Source organism: Macrotis lagotis, chromosome X, assembly GCF_037893015.1.
Source record: "Macrotis lagotis isolate mMagLag1 chromosome X, bilby.v1.9.chrom.fasta, whole genome shotgun sequence".
In the NCBI taxonomy this organism is placed as follows: domain Eukaryota; kingdom Metazoa; phylum Chordata; class Mammalia; order Peramelemorphia; family Peramelidae; genus Macrotis; species Macrotis lagotis.
The window spans coordinates 596,364,537-596,381,179 of NC_133666.1; positions in this window are offsets into that span (position 1 = coordinate 596,364,537).

A 16,643-nucleotide genomic window follows, 5' to 3' on the forward strand; every position below is an offset into this window, starting at 1 on the left:
AAGGGTCTCAGGTTAGATTTTAACTCAGGGTCTCCTCCTGACTTCAGGGCCAGTGCCCTACCTATTGGACAATAGGAATTAGTACAAGGCAGATGCTACAAGGATGACAATGCAATATCACTCTTTATTGATACTTCAAGTTATAACCTGTTTGATTGAGTATTGCTTATTTTGTTAGTTTTGACTGTGTTGATCTGATAACCTTTTAAAAATCTTTACTTCAATTCAACTAAAGAAGGATTTTTTATTGAATTTTTAACTTAAACACCAAAAAAGCACTTCCATACACATAGCATAACAGAAAAAGGATAATATATGGAACTATGAATTTCTATTTCATATTGCTCTTTTTTTATTTTTTTCATTTTTTAAGGTTTTTCAAGGCAAATGGGGTTTAAGTGGCTTGCCCAAGGCCACACAGCTAGGTAATTATTAAATGTCTGGGGCCAGATTTTAACTCAGGTACTCCTGACTCCAGGGCCTGTGCTCTGTCCACTGCACCACCTAGCCGCCCCCCCCATATTGTTTTTTTTAAATGCATAATAATTTTTGTATGTTAGTTTCAAAACTGTCCTGCTTATCTGTGGTTTCTTCTATTCTCTATTGTGGTTTTTTAAACATTTTAAGGATATATAATTTGTATATGTAATGTTGCATAATGGAGTTACTATTGCTTCAAATTCTTTCCTCAAAAGTTTTAAATTACTTTTTAAAATGTCTTGTTTCATTCCTTCTAGGTATTCAAGTAGTCTTTTAAGAAAATCCTTTTTAACTCAAATAATATCTTTAATTAAAAAAAGAAGCAGGATAAGAAGCAAAAATGTAGACTTAAAGATGGAGCATCTAGGTCCCTCTAGTAATGGGCATCTAGGTCCCTCATGTTGAACTTACCATGGGCCACCACTTTCTTGGTAAGGTGTTGAGGCAAAAGGTGGAAAAAAATACAAACAATAATTTGGGGAGCAATAACAATTGGGAAGTGTGAAGGAGGAGGCATGAGTTGAGCCTTCTAAAACACCATGTTGGTTTCCTAAGGGCCAGTTTTTATCTTGTACCTATCTTTCTATAACTTCTAGAGTGTCTTCTAAATTGCAGATGGGTAATGAACACTGGATGAAATCACTCTTGGATGAACTGGATTCTTTTTTGGTTTTGCTTCAAAATGGTGACCTTTAAATTCACCTTTGAACTCCAAAGTATATGTATTTATCCATCAATTAAAACAATTGAAAAACTATGACTAAGGGTGAACAGACTTATTGTTCAACTGCATCCAAGAGGGTGATTTTTAAAAATATACCTTGTACCTGGAAAATCAGTAAATCAAACATATAGCCTTTTGTATTCTTCTATGAACTCAATAAATTATTAATAATTATGATTCTAGTAGCATTTATATTTTGCTTTAAAGTTTATAAATTGCATTATAAATATCTCATTGGACAAATGAGATAAATCTCAAACAAGAAAAAGTCAGGAACCTTTATGAATGAATCTTATTGAAATACTTCTATATAAAAATGTATATTACCCCATCCTCCTTTTCCAACTGAAAGCATTTTTTAAATACATCTACCCCTGAAAACATAGAATTGGGTACCTATCAGCCAAATTTACTGCAAAAGAAAATTTCACTGACTTAGCAGAATCCAGTTTTCTCATTGGCTCTGTAAAATAGACCAGAAGGTCTAAGTTCATGAAGCAAGTTTGTAAGTGATGTTGTAGGAAAAAGGAAAAAATAAACAGTGAAACAGCTAAAAAAAAAAAAAAAGAAAAGAAAATCCTTTTTAAAAAAGATTAATCTCATCTTGCCATTCTTATGGGGTTAAATTGAAAGTAATTTTTAATTCCCAAGATGGTTGAATTAGCTAGAGAGCTCAATGAATAGAGTGCTGAGCCTAGAATCAAAAAGACTAGAGTAAGAATCCAACTTCAGATCTTACTGCCTAAAGTGACCCTGGGCAAGTCACTTAACCTCTGTTTGCTTCAGTTTCCTCAGGTGTTATGATACTTATAACAATAACCTTACAAGGATCAAATGAGATCATATATGAAAAGTGTTTAGCACATTATCTGGAACATAGTTGGTGATATATAAATGCCAATATTTTTATAAGGCAGTAAAGGGCTCAAATCCAACATTAGTAACCTCCTAGCTGTGTGACCCTGGAGAAATCACTTAAGCTCATTTCTTTCAATTATAAAATGGGGATGATAATAGCACAGTGAGTATGAAATGAGATAATATTAAAAAAAAGCTTAGCAAAGGACCTGGTATCATAGAATAGACACTATATAAATGTTTATTCTCTTCATTACTGGTGGGTATTTTCCATTCCCTGTTGCTGTTTTAGATAATGTTGTTTTCCAGCTTGACCCCAAGCCCTTGGGTGCTTCAGGGTCTTGCACGATCTGGTTCTTTCAAATTTAGGTTCTTTTGGATTCCCAAGATTCCAAGTGTTGGATACTTGAGGCCTTCTCTGGAGTCTCAGAGCATTGTGTTGGTCTACACTGTGGGAAATACACAGGAGAGTATTACCCTCTACCATTCCTTGAATTTTCCAGTGTCCCTGCCCAGAGGCTTTCTCAGAGGAACTGTCTGCTCTTGTTGTCTCCAGGCCCAGAGCCTGGTCATTGGCACTAATTTTTCTTGAGAGGGACTCTTTTCTATCCAACTTTTTGTACCATTCTTGAGTAGAAGTTATCTTTTATCTTAGTTTTTTTTTTTTTAGGTTTTTGCAAGGCAAATGGAGTTAAGTGTGCCCAAGGCCACACAGCTAGGTAATTATTAAGTGTCTGAGACTGGATTTGAACCCAGGTACTCCTGACTCTAGGGCCGGTGCTTTATCCACTACATCACCTAGCCGCCCTTTTACCTTAGTTTTTATCTATTGCACTAATCAATATGTTTTCTTTGTGTCATAGATAAAATGTCTGTAGGGACTTATTTATTCATATATTTAAAAAATTTAAACATATTTATTTGATTTTCCAACAACATATAAAGATAGTTTTCAACACTCATTTTCTGGTAAGATTTTGAATTCCACATTTTTTCCCCTCCTTCCCTTCCCTTCCCCCTCAACTTGACAGAGAGTAATCTAATATAGGTTTTACGGGTGTCACTTTGTTAAACATATTTCTATATTAATCATGTTGATAATCCAGATCTCCTGACACCCAGGCCTTTGCTAGGATCTCTGCTTTGATGGTTTTGGTCAAAAGCTTTTTTTTTTAAACCATTAGGTAAATAGTTAAAGCATTTTAGGAGACAATTCTTGGAGAAAGAAGAATCACAAAGAATCACAATAATTGCACTAAAAAACTGTTTATATTCCCTAGTAGAGAAACAAAAACTTTTGGATACTCACCATACTATTTAAAAGAGGCTAAAAAAAGGGTAAAATCCAGAGTGGTGAAATAACTACACTAATGTACTATTGATAAAATTGTAAGCTGCTGAATTAAAAAAAAATGCAATCCAGCAATATACAATATAAATTACAAAAAACCAAAACAAAACTGCTCATACCCTTTGGCCTAGCAGTCTCACTTCTCAGACTATATTTTAAAGATGCTATTAAAAATACTCATAGTGGTTTTATTTGCGAAAATAAAAAACTGGAAATAAGCCATAGGTCAGAGAACTGGAGAATGGCAAAAAAAAATTGTGGTCAGTTAATATAATGGAATTACTCTGTCATAAGAAATACTAACTTTGAAAAGTCCAAAGAAATCTGGAAAAACTTAAATGAAGTTATATGGAATGTAAAGAGAACTCAAAAAATTATAGCCCTCTATTTGAACTGTGAAATGTCTGTTTTGATAAAATGTGAGATAACTGTATTATTCCTTTTTCATCATGTTTATAAAATTAAAAATACTTTGTTGATCTAGTTAGAATTTATTATAGTAGGGGGAGTATGATGTGGATGGGGGGATGAGTGATTCTAGATCTCATTGAGGAAGCTCAGCAATTCTAGTTTTGATTATAATGTTATTGGTCTCTTTCATTTGGGCAAGGCACTCGTCACTATGACTTCCAATGATTTGTATTTTAATTTTAATCAGATCATAGCTTTAGAGTCAGAAGAACCTCAAAGTCAACTGTCCAATGCATTCATTTTACAGATAAGGAAATTGAGTCTCACCAATGCTAACTGATTTTCTCTGGTTCATTCAACTAGAAGGATTCTCATACAGTCCTTTCAAACTCTATATCTAATCACCAAAGTCAGAGAAACATCAAAATTATTTCTGTATCTTTCAAGAGATATTGGGGGCAGTTAGATGGAGAGATGGATAGAACTCCAGTTCTGGGGTCAGGATCTGAGTTAAAATTCAGCCTAGACACTTATGAGCTATGTGACTCTCAGCAAGTCACTTAACTCCATTTGCCTCAAAAATAAAAAAAAAAAAGAAATATTGACTGTTTTAAAATATACATGTAAATCGTGCAGTACAACCCAAGAATTAAAGTTGCAGGTTAGGGTAATGAAGAGTTGATGTGAGCAGATACACACACACACACACACACACACACACACACACACAAATACATACATATATATACATATTACTGTTTAAGAATTATGTAGGAATGATAGAAAGGATGTCCTCAGAGTCATCAGTTTATCTAACATATGGGTCACCCAGCAAGAGCAAGAGATAGTTCCTGGATAACTCAGGTCCTCTAGCATGCCTCCTATGGAGGAGATATGGGAAGACATGGACAAAAGTCACCCAGGATGGGCAAAAATGAGTAAACTGGAGTCAGAATTCATCTTCATCCTCATTTCCATTTCTGAACCTCCCTCAAGATTTGGCATCCTTCCTTCAACACTTGGCTCAAATCTCACCTTTCGTGAAAGGCTTTTTCTCTCCAATGGATGGTACCTTTCCTTCATAGATTACCTTTCATCTATTCTGAATTTAACTTGCCTTTCCCCATCTTTCTCTTCCAAATGTCCTTTTTAATTGTAGAGGGTACCATTGTTGTTGTTGGGTCATTTTAGTGTGCTCATTCTTTGTGTCCCATTTGGGGTTTTGTTTTGGCAAAGAGACCAGAACATTTGCCATTTTCTTCTCTAGTTCATTTTACAGATGAGGAACTGGAGCAAACAGGGTTTAATGACATGCTCAGAATCACAAAAGCGAGTATGTGTCTGAAAGCAGACTTTGAATTCATGGAGATGAATGTTCAAGTCCAGGGTTCTATGGACAGAACCACTTAGCTGTCATGTTCCTAGTCCCCCCAGGCTTGAAACCTAAGTATCATTTTGGACTCTTTACTCTCTCTCCCCTCTCCTACATCTAGTAGGAGGCCTGTTGATTGATTATACCTTTGTACTATCTTCCACATATGCCTCCTTCTCTTTACCGACACTATCACCACCCTTATGGCCTTATATCTGGATGATTGCAGAAGTTGCTGGCTAGTTTCTCTGTGGTAGTGGGAAGAGTTCAAACTGATCTTCCGTAAAATACAAATTTGACTATGCAAGTCTCTCTCCCCCCAGACACTTCCCTCACACAGAGTCACTCCAGTGTCTCCCTATCAACTGTAGGATCAAATATAAAAAGCTGTTTGATGTTCAAAGTCTTCCTGCCCCACCTTTCTATAATCTTATCCCATATACCAGCTCCCTTCCCCCTAAGCACTTGAAATCTAGTGTCACTGGCCTCCTTGCAGTTCCTCAAACAAAACACATCATCTTCAACTACAGGAATTTTCACCATTTGTCTCCCATATCTGAAAGTCTCTTATTCCTCAGTTATGCCTCCTGACAAATGTGGTTTCCTTCAAGACTCTTCCAAAATTCTAGCTTCTTCAGGAAGCCTTTACCAGTCTCTAATTCTAGTGCCTTCCTTCTGCTGGTTATTTCCAATTTATCCTGTGTAAAACTTGTTTGCATTTAGTTGTCTGCATATTGTCTCCCTCATTAGATTGTAACCTTTCTTTATAAACCCACAATCTTAGAGCATTGTCTGGGATATACTAAGTGCTTAGTAAATATTTATTGACTAATCGACAGAGTATAGTTGGAAAAATACCCCAAAATCCAATGAAATATTAATAGCCAGTATAAAATATAGTTATAAATCCTTCTTCTTCTTCTTCTTTTTCCATATAGATACCATTATACTAATAAGTTTTTAATGAATATTCTATTTCTCAATGTGTTTTCTGAGCATGACTTTTTCAAACACAACAGTATAGATTACTGACTAATCTATAAGAAAAAATATTTTGAATGAGCCAACAACTATATTCTAGAAAACATATTTTGAACTGATGTACTTGATTAAAATAATTGAGTCAAAACATTGTTTACTCTAATATAACATGAAGGTTTACACATATTTTAGAATTTTGACTTATCAGAAAGAATTATGAGAAGAAAACATCTTCAAGAGAAAAACAATTCAAGAAAGCAGAGATGACTCCAATCTTATGTAAGGAGACCTAGAAAATGGAAGAAATGACATTAGAGAAGAGGACAGGGAAATTAATAAGTTAAACACACATTCTTTCCACAGAAGGTGTAAGTGGAGAAAGGCTTCTGGTTTTCCATAGAATAATGCTGAGGAGCAACTTCTATAGGAGCCACCAGGAGAGAGGACTAGCCACTGGAGGAAGAGATAAATCTGGGTGATTCATAACTCCCTGGTGAGGGGTATGAAGCCTCTGATGAAAACTATGTCTGCCTGACATGCATTGTTGGGAAGCATTCTGTCATGAACACTCATTTACCTAGGATATACTATGTGCCTTTGATTTCATCTCCTCTGGCTTTTCCAAAAGATTGCTTCAGATAACACCCCTGACTTCTCTGATCTACACTCTCTCCCTGTCTAATGCATTCAAGTGTGCCCAAGTCTTCTTTGCTTGATCCTAACATCCCTGTTATCTATTCCCTGTGTATCTCCCTTTGAAATTAACTACTGTCAGGGTCTCTACTCTTTTCTTCATTTTCCACTTTTTAAAATTTTATTTTTCCAGTTATGTGTTATGAAAGTTTTTCAATGTTCATTCATTTGTAAATTTGTTACATATTTTTCTACCATCCTCCCCTCCCATCCCCCTCCCCTCAGCAATGAGCAGTTTAATAAAAGTTGTACATATACATATGTTTAACATGTTTATATGTTAGTCATTTTGTATATGATGAATTAGGACTAATGAAAAAGAGAAAAAAACCATGGGATAGGAAGGAAAAACATAAGAAAAGTTTTTCTAAAAAGTGAACACAGTGTCCATTCAGATTCTGTGAGTTGTTTGTTTGTTTTTTATTTTCCTTTTGTTGAGGATGGTATTTTCTATTATAGGTCTTGAAGGGTCAAGATCTCTGAACTGCTGAGAAGAGCTGCATCTATTATAGTTAGCCAACTTAGAATGTTGTTGTTAATATGTACAGTGTTCTCCTGCTTCTGCTCTCTTTGTTCAGCATCAGTTCATGAAATTCTTTCCATGCTTTTAAAGTCCAACCATCCATGCAAACCTACTTTTTTCTAAATCTTCTGCAATTTGGAATCCAGCTATATCATTCATGCGAAACATTTCTCCAAAATTATCAAAGCTATATTAATTACCAAATATATTGCTTTTCCTCAGTCCTCATCCTTGACCACTGCAGTATTTGACATTGTTAATTGTTGCTGTTCTCTGCCCTCTTTTGGTTTTGATAATTGTTGGCTCCTGATTTTCTTTTTATTAGTCTGACCACTCCTTATTTTCCTTTGTTGATTCTTTAACCATTCTTTAATCATTCCACTAACTAGGAGTATACCCCAATGCCCTTTTCTCTTTTTCTTTTGTGTTGTCTCACTTGGTGAACTCATCAACTTCCATAGGCTCAATTATAACCTTTTTAAAAATTTTATTCAACCCAATTACATGTTAAAACAATTTTTAACATTAAAAAAATTTTAGTTTCAAATTCTTTCTCTCCCTCCCAACCCTCTCTGTGAGATTATAAATGATCCAACATTTTCACATTAGTCATTTTGTACAGGAAAACTCAAAAAAAGAAAGGGGGGGGAAAGCAAAAAATAGCATGGTTCAGTTTGTATTCAGAAAGTGTCAGTCCTTTCTCTGAAAGTGGATAGAATGCTTCATCATGAATCCTTTGGATTGTCTTGGATTATTATATTTCTGAGAATAGCTAAATCAATCACAGTTCTTCATTGTATAACTTTAGTCTTACTCTGTACAACATTTTCCTGGCTAACTTATACTGGCAAAAGGAAATCTATATCTAATGTCCAAGATAAAAATAAAGATGGAACTAAGGATGATTACAAAAAAAAAAGATTTGACTCAGAAAGAATAAGAAAATCAAATATCCGAATGAATTTAGTGACAACAAAATGAGCTTTACAAGTCACTGAAATATGTGGCAGTGGAAAGAACGATGAGAATTGACTTGCTTAAAAATAATGAGCAGAGGTAGAATTAATTAATTCCTCTACTGTTTTCATTTTCTTTAGCCAACAAAATGATCTTCATTTTGTTGTTGTTGTTCAGTTCTTTCAAACATTTCTGACTTTGTGACCCTATTTGGGATTTTCTTGGCAAAGATATTGGAATGTTTTGTCATTTTCTTCTCCAGTTCATTTGTAGATGAAGAACTGAGGCATATAGGATTAAGTGTCTTGGCCAGGGTTGCAGAACTAGTAAGTTCTTGAGGCCAGATTTGAATTTAGGAAGATGAATCTTCCTGACTTCAGGCCTAGCACTCTTTCCACCTAGCTGCCCATTCTTTGGATAGGGAATCAAGATGCATGATAAGTGAGGAGATTCTAAAAGGGCACCTAAGTCTGTCAAAAAGTTCATGTTCCTCAGTCAAAAAATATTTGCAATGTTGCATTCAGTTCTGGGCATCATATTTTAGAAAGAAAATTGACAAATTGCTGTAGAGCAATCAAGACTCAAAAACCAGAAGACTGCTTGAAGGAAAAGGAAAAAATTAGCTTGGAGAATAGAAAGCATGGGAGAACATGAATACTATCCTCAAATATTTGCCAACAATGGAGATAAATTAGACTTGCTCTGCCTATTTCAGTGGTTGAATTAGAAATAATCAGTGTAAGTTGAAGAGTGTGACAGCATCTTAATTAAAAAAAAGTCTTTACAATTATCTTTATGTGTTATGGGTTGCCCCATAATATATTGTCTTCATTACCTCACAATGTGGAAGTCTTCTATCACTGAAGATCTTTAATGGGAGATAGGGTTGGAGAAGAGGTATTCTTTTCAAATCTGGGTTGTATTAGATGATCCTTTCCAACTTTCAGATTCTGTATTTCTTTGGAACTGTTGGATCCAAATTCCATGTACTATCCTATTGATATCCAAGAATCATATCATTATCATCTAATTTTTTTTTAACATGGAAGTGTTCTTGGCTCTTCTGTATATTGGAATTTTCCAGAGTGGATTTAGATACTTTGTTATAGGTCTAAATGTGGTATTTTGCTTCATCATTAATCATCCTGTTCCTCAAAAAACAAAACAAGCAAAAAAAAAAGCCACATTATGTTGTCCAGCTTCCCTTGAATGATCAGAACAGATGTCAAATTGTGTTGTTCGTGTTCTTTACTCAGGAAATCTAGCACAATTTTCCCAGAAATGTTTTTGTTTGTTGTCTTCCACAGAAACATAGAATTTCAGAGGTAATAGGGACCTTAGTACCAGCTGGATTATAACATACCTTGTAGGTTTAAGTATATGATCCTTTATTCACTTATGTTGATGTTTAGTTTATGATAGATCCATAATACTGTAAATGAATAGTTATATTTATATATACTCACACATGAAAATATATGTATGTGTATATGGAAATGCACAAAATCAATAACAGACAATTACATAATAAATAAAATAGATTTCCTATATATGAAATAGTTGACATTTATGTAGTATGCTGTTTGCCCATCATTTTGCAAACAATATATCATTAGAGCCTTCCAATATCACTACAGTGAAGGTGCTACATGTATTATCTTCCTCATATTATAGTTGAGGAAACAATGTTAAGTTCCTTGACTATGGTCACACAGGGGAATTGAACCCAGGGTCCTGCTGACTCCAAGTCCAGTCTTTTTCCACTACATCATGCTGACTTTCAACTGCATATGTAAATCATGTAGACTATAAATATGCTGCATGGATTAGAGCTAAATACACATATTTAGTCAATAAATTTAGTCAATAAACATTTAGTGAGTATCTGCTATGTGCCAGACTCTATATTTATTATTGCCCATGAGGAGCTCATAGTCTAAATCTCACAAGAAGCAAACAACTATATGCAACATGGGTATACGAGAAACACAGTCCTATACATCCACAAAGGGATGAGATTGTGTAAATAGCAACATATACAAGTCTTTTTGTTTGTGTGTGTATATACATATATATATATATATATATATATATATATATATATATATAGAGAGAGAGAGAGAGAGAGAGAGAGAGAGAGAGAGTAATACATCTCTTATCCTTATAAGTATTGACATTGGAGCTTTCCCCTTGTCCCAATCCTGTGTCACCATCTTAGAAAGATAAGCTGGGGGGGGGGGGGCTTAATAATTAATGTCTTTCATTGATATCTAAGATGGTTTGTGTCATAAATAGCACTATTTTGAAGTTTCAATGTAATTTGTGTAGATACACAGTTCTGGCACTCAAGAAAATGAGGAAATTTTTTCTTTGTAAGGAAGACTGCATCTAAACTTTCTCAAAGTTAGGCATAAAACTGACTGATTTTCACATCATTCATTCTATAAATTGAGCGGTCATCTGAGAACAGCATCCCACTCAAGATCTGTTTCAAAGCATGAACAAAATATAGTGACTTCAATAAAGCTATGACTAGGGTGGGGATTTTCTCTGGATGGGATTATCTTGGAGGTTAGCTTTCTTCTCTATCTTTCTTGGGTTTTCTGGCTTTCCACTGGCTCTGTACCTTGAAGCCCCAATAGGAGAGTCTTGCCTGCATCCTCTTTCTATCCTTCACCCCAGGATTTTGGTGAAGGTTTTTTTGGGGCTCATTTGTGTTCTCTTGAGATGGGTTATCTACTTTTCTAAAGTGACTAAACCAAAATGAAACAGACTGTTTTGTATAATACTTTCCCTGTCCCTAAATATATCTCAACCAAATCTGCTCATTTAGTCTGAGTATGTCATTTAGCTTGAGATCTCTTAGATCCTTAATATACAGTGTGAGGATAAGAGTCTGGATGGCCTGAAGGACTTCTGTAGGGGTCCATTTGGGAAATTCTTTTTCTATTCTCAATTATTAAGGAAGTAGTGAGTAGATAATATAGAACAATAGAAATGAGAGAAGAAACAGATCAATATTTAGGCAATTTTGAATGATTTCATCTATTTTAAATTGTTAAAGAACTCTGACATCTTTTTTCCTTGGAGAGATTCTTATAAAATATGACATATATCATTTTGTGTCTCAGTGAGCTAAAGAAACTTTAGTCTTGAAAAGACAACCTTCCTGGCTAGCATGGAAAACTCCCTGGCCAATGTTCAAATTCCCCTATGATACTTTTTCCAACAAATAGTCCTTCTATATTTTTTGAAGACCTCTGATGATGAGACTTCTTTAAGTAAAACATTCTTAATTTCATGTGAAACGGCATTATGTTATGCAGGAAGAAGGCCAAGTCTTGATTCAGATATTCTAGCTTTAAATACCACCTCAGCCATTTACTAGCTATGTAGTCACTTCACGCAAGACATTTATCTTCCTTGGACTTTGGTTGGACTTTGGTTTCCTCACCTGTAAAATAATGAGGTTGTACTACATGATCTGTAATAGAGGTGACAGACTTGAAGCCTGTAGGCCATCCATAGTCTGCCAGAAAAACTCTCTAGAGGGGCCTCAATCAAATTAAAATGTAATTGAGAAATGTTTAACAAAATAAAAAGGAATGTAATGCAACATAGGTCATGTTAAATTGTGGTTTTCCAAGTCAATATATAGTCTATAGGAATCTATTTCTATTTGAATTTGACACCACTGATCTACAAGCTCTCTTTCAGCTCTATATAAATAAATGAATGCAGGAAGGGAAGAAAGAAAAAATAAATGAATGAAGGAAGAAAGGAAAAATAGGTTACAAATAAAAGAGCCTGATAGTTCCTCTTTTAAGGACATTATCTTCTAATACAAGACAACATATATAGAAGGTATCAGTTGCAACTCAAATGGAAAGGTCTAGTGGAATTTGGGGTGCATCATCTTTAGTTTCATTTTCATTACTGAATTCATGTCTATTTCTGACATTGGGTACTTTGCCAGTGTCATGAATCTTGGAGATGAGAACTTGTTTTTCTGATTTTTCAGTACCTATGATTGCTTGGTGATCTTTAAAAGTGTTTTTTTTCCTGGACCATGGCTGGTGGGCTGGATGAGGGCTGAAAGCAAGGCCAGTAATCTAAGGGGAGGGTGGACATTGCTATTATTCCTAGAGCTCTTGCTTGGACCTTGGACATATCCATGATTTGCTGGTAGTGTTGGTAGTGGTGGTGATTTCAGACTTCTTATCTTCAAGGGTTGTCCCTTTCAATGATAATTGTAGGAATCAAACTAGAAGCTAGATTGATAGTTTGTTGTTCAATCATTTTGGTCATGCTCAACATTATGGGACCCCATTTGAGGGTTTTCTTGGCAAAGATGCTGTAGTGGTTTGCCATTTCCTTCTCCAGTTCATGTAAACAACTGAGACAAATAGGATAACATGACTTGCTCAAAGTAACAAAGCTAAGTATCTGAGGTCAGTTTTGAATTCAGAAAGATGGATTTCAAGTCTAGTACCTTGTGTACTATGTCACTGAGCTGTCCAGCTGGCTGTTTGAGGGGCAGTAATTCCCAGAGTTCCTGGGTCCGGGATACTAAGCTATGTATACTTAAGTCTTAAGTATACTTAAGACTATTGATGATCCTTTGAACTTAGATGATAAGGTTTGGAGATCTTCACTATTTTGGTCCCATTATCCTTTACAGTTTTGTGCCAATTGCAAACTTGATAAGAATGACAAGCTATAGATTTTTGAAATAATAATAACTCACATTTTGAAGCATTCAAAATGCTTCCCTCACATCAACTCTGTGAAACAATGTAATCATTAATATCATTTTACAGATGAAGCAACAGAAGCTCTGAGAGATTAAATGACTTGTGTATGGAAGACTTATAAGGAAGAAAGGAGACATGCTTATATTAAATACTGTATTCCAGAGCATTGTGCTTTACAAATACTATCTCATTTAGTCTTCACAAGTCTTGGAATAATTGCTTTGTACTATTATTATCTCCATTTTACTGAGAAATTGAGGCAGACAGAAATTAGAAGACTTCCCAGGATCACCTAGTTATTAAGTATCTGAAGAGGGCTTGGAACCAAGTTTTCCTGACTCTAGGCTTAATACTCTATATAGCATATATACATATATATATATATATATATATATATATATATATATATATGATATAGTACTTGATGCTCCATATAGCTTATTCTATATAGGCTGTTCTAAATTATTAATTTCTAGAACAAGGATTCACAATGGGTTTTTCCAGACTCTATAACCAGTGCTCTTTTCATAACCATGACTCTTCAAATCAGGTATAAAAACACTGAATAAAAGATGACCAAAGATCTAGGTTACTCTACCAAAGATTTCTCCTCCAGGCTGACATTAATCTATTAATCACTGCCCTTTGATTAAGAGTACATTATTCTCTTTTACATCTTCCTCCCCACTAAAAGAATTAACCAAAGTTAAGGCATCCTTACTCTTCATTCATTCAAACCATAACTTATGAGCCCCCATTGATACACTTACCTTTATTTGAATGGCAGAAAATAAAATTAGCTCAAAGAAAAGGCACTCCACCCTCACCAACCTTCATCTCATAAACCTAGGGAACACTCTCCCACAAAGACACTTCCATTAGTGGGTAAACAGAATAACCTCTAGACTACTCCTGGAGTAAGACTCATGCCTCTGCCACTGCAGGGCCTTTGATATCTTCTGGCAATGTTATCACATTGTTCCTATTGGGTTTGCTTCATACTGGTGTGTGTTGATCTTGTTGGAGTGCATTTTTTATTTGGTAATACTGGGTTGATCATGTAATGACTATTAGTTTTGATTCTGTTGTGTATGTGGTTGTAGTTTCTAGCTACAGATACAGTCCTCAGTAAAAGGGAACTCTATCAAAGGAGAAAAAGATTCCCCAAAACCTGAATTGAGTAGTTAGTCCTTAGTCCTAGGTCTTCTGTATATATGTCTTATCTTTATATTTTATGCTCAAGTTCCCTATGAAAGGGGAGAATTTGATCCTAGTTTCGGGATACCATTATTTCTTCATTTAGCTTCTTAGTAAATATCATTTAACAAAAGCTAATTAATATAAACTAGTTGTTTGAGACTGAGGGGGAGTACAGTGATTGAGGGGGTAACTAGGTGGCACAATAGGTGGAATACTAGACTTGGAATCAAGGAAACTCATCTATGTAATCAAATCCAGCCTCAGATTTGAACTAGTTGTATGATCCTGGGCAAGTCACTTAACTCCATCTGCCTCAGTTTTCTCATTTGTAAAATGGATAAGGATACTCCAGTATCTTTGTCAAGAAAACCTCAAATGGGGTCTCAAAGAGGTAGATACTATTGAAATGACTCAACAACAACATTGGATGTGTGAGAGATAGTATTAGAAGCAATATTCCCTCAAGATTACTCCAGGAATTCTACCCTTTAGGTATTTACCTGTATTAACTGGTATTGAGAGTTTGAGTCCTAAAGGATGTTACATATGCAAAAATAATCATCAAAGAGAATCACCAAAACACAGCATTTCATAGCTGAAAAGGGACTTCAAGAGAGTGTTTAGTGCAACCCATCACTGCACCAGAATTTTCTCTAGAACATACTCAACAAGTGGTCATCTAGCTTCTTTATAAGTACCTTCCAGGAGACTTTGGTGTAGCTCTATTCCTCACATCAAGATTTCCTTTTGCCTCTTTGCAATTCTGCTCTTAGTAAGCCAAGGCTTTGGGAGGAGTTTGTTACTCCACCCTCCAGCCCTCCAAGAAGAGGGGGAGAGGAGGCTGAGAGGAGGCTTGAATTAGCAGCATGATGATATTAGAAGTGATGAGCTTATTCTTGGAAGGGCATCTTGTTCCATAGAGATGAAATCCAGCGGGGTTGCAGATACAGTAATAATAATTAGTAACAATAACAACACTATTTTTGTGAGCTAGACAAGAAATTATATAGGTTAAGAAAATTGTGGACCAAAGAGATTGACTACCTCTATGTCATACAGCAGCAGAAGAAATAGTCCCAGATGTTCTGAATTCCAATCCACCTTTTCCATCACACAGCACTGGCCCTGTAATTAGAAATGTTATTACTGCAGTTGGCAAACAATGGAGTTTACTAAACCTCTGCTGGAAGGGAGTTTCTTGGAATGGAGTTTATATTGGGGATGGAGCCAGGATGATGCCTTGGTCTTTCTTGATAGAAGACTCCAAAGATTCAATTAGAGACAATATCCATTTTTATTAAGAAAAAAACCAAACAGCTCTGTAGGCTGTAAAAATAGAAACTTCCATTTTAGCACATTGAAAATGGGACTTTCAAAGCGCTTGGCACCCCTCTGGACAAGCCTCACATACCCCATGTTGTGGCATTTGGGGTAATATCCACACAGAGCTGCCAGACAGAACTAATGAGTCCATTAAGCTGTGAGCTGATGTGATGCTCAGTTCCAATCTGGCACAGCTGCTCCTGTTTGCTACTGAGATGTATAATGAAAGGATTCCTAGTACTGTGTGCCTCAGAGTAGCTTGGTTTGAATAGAACAGTCATGGAACTAAGATCTACCCAAGGACTGCTGGTTAGTCACAGGTGCCAGGGGGCACTAGGGGTTGAAGTGATTTGCCCAGTCACAACTAAATTAAGAAATAGGATTTGAATCCAGATTTTCTTGACTCCATGGGTTAGCTCCAGGATCCTATCATTTCAGAAGGTGGCCAAACACCCTAAGCTGACCAGCCCTGAAATAGAAACCAGGCTCAGTGGGAAAACAAAGCCTTTTTGCTACAGAGTAATTTTTTTTTGTTGTTTGTTTTATTTTTGACCTTCTAAATTCTAAAACATCACATTGCTATTTCTGATACTGTCACCAGATGGCAGCAAAAGAAAGAACAAGCTCAAGATGAAGGACAAAGCTGTCCAAGGGCATCCAGACTTCCCACTGTGAATTAGAGGGAGACAAATATTACTGCATTAGAAAATGTAGAACTCTAATTGCGCCCCAGGCTCCAGAGTCAATGCGTAGCTTAATTAAAGTTCCTCACTATTACATTAAAACTTATATGGTACTGTTCTCTTTGGGAAGATGAGGAGGTTCATTGGCAGAAAGAATCTGAACCTTGGCTCGTACCCTCAAATTGAATGCACTCCTCACAGGTGTAGAGGATGAAAATAAGCAAAGCTTCTTCTGAGCACACTTAGGTGATGGGAGGAGGTGGTAGCCTAGGTGGTGGAAGGGAGAATGATGACAACTAACATAAATATAGATACCATTTTACTAAGACAAAG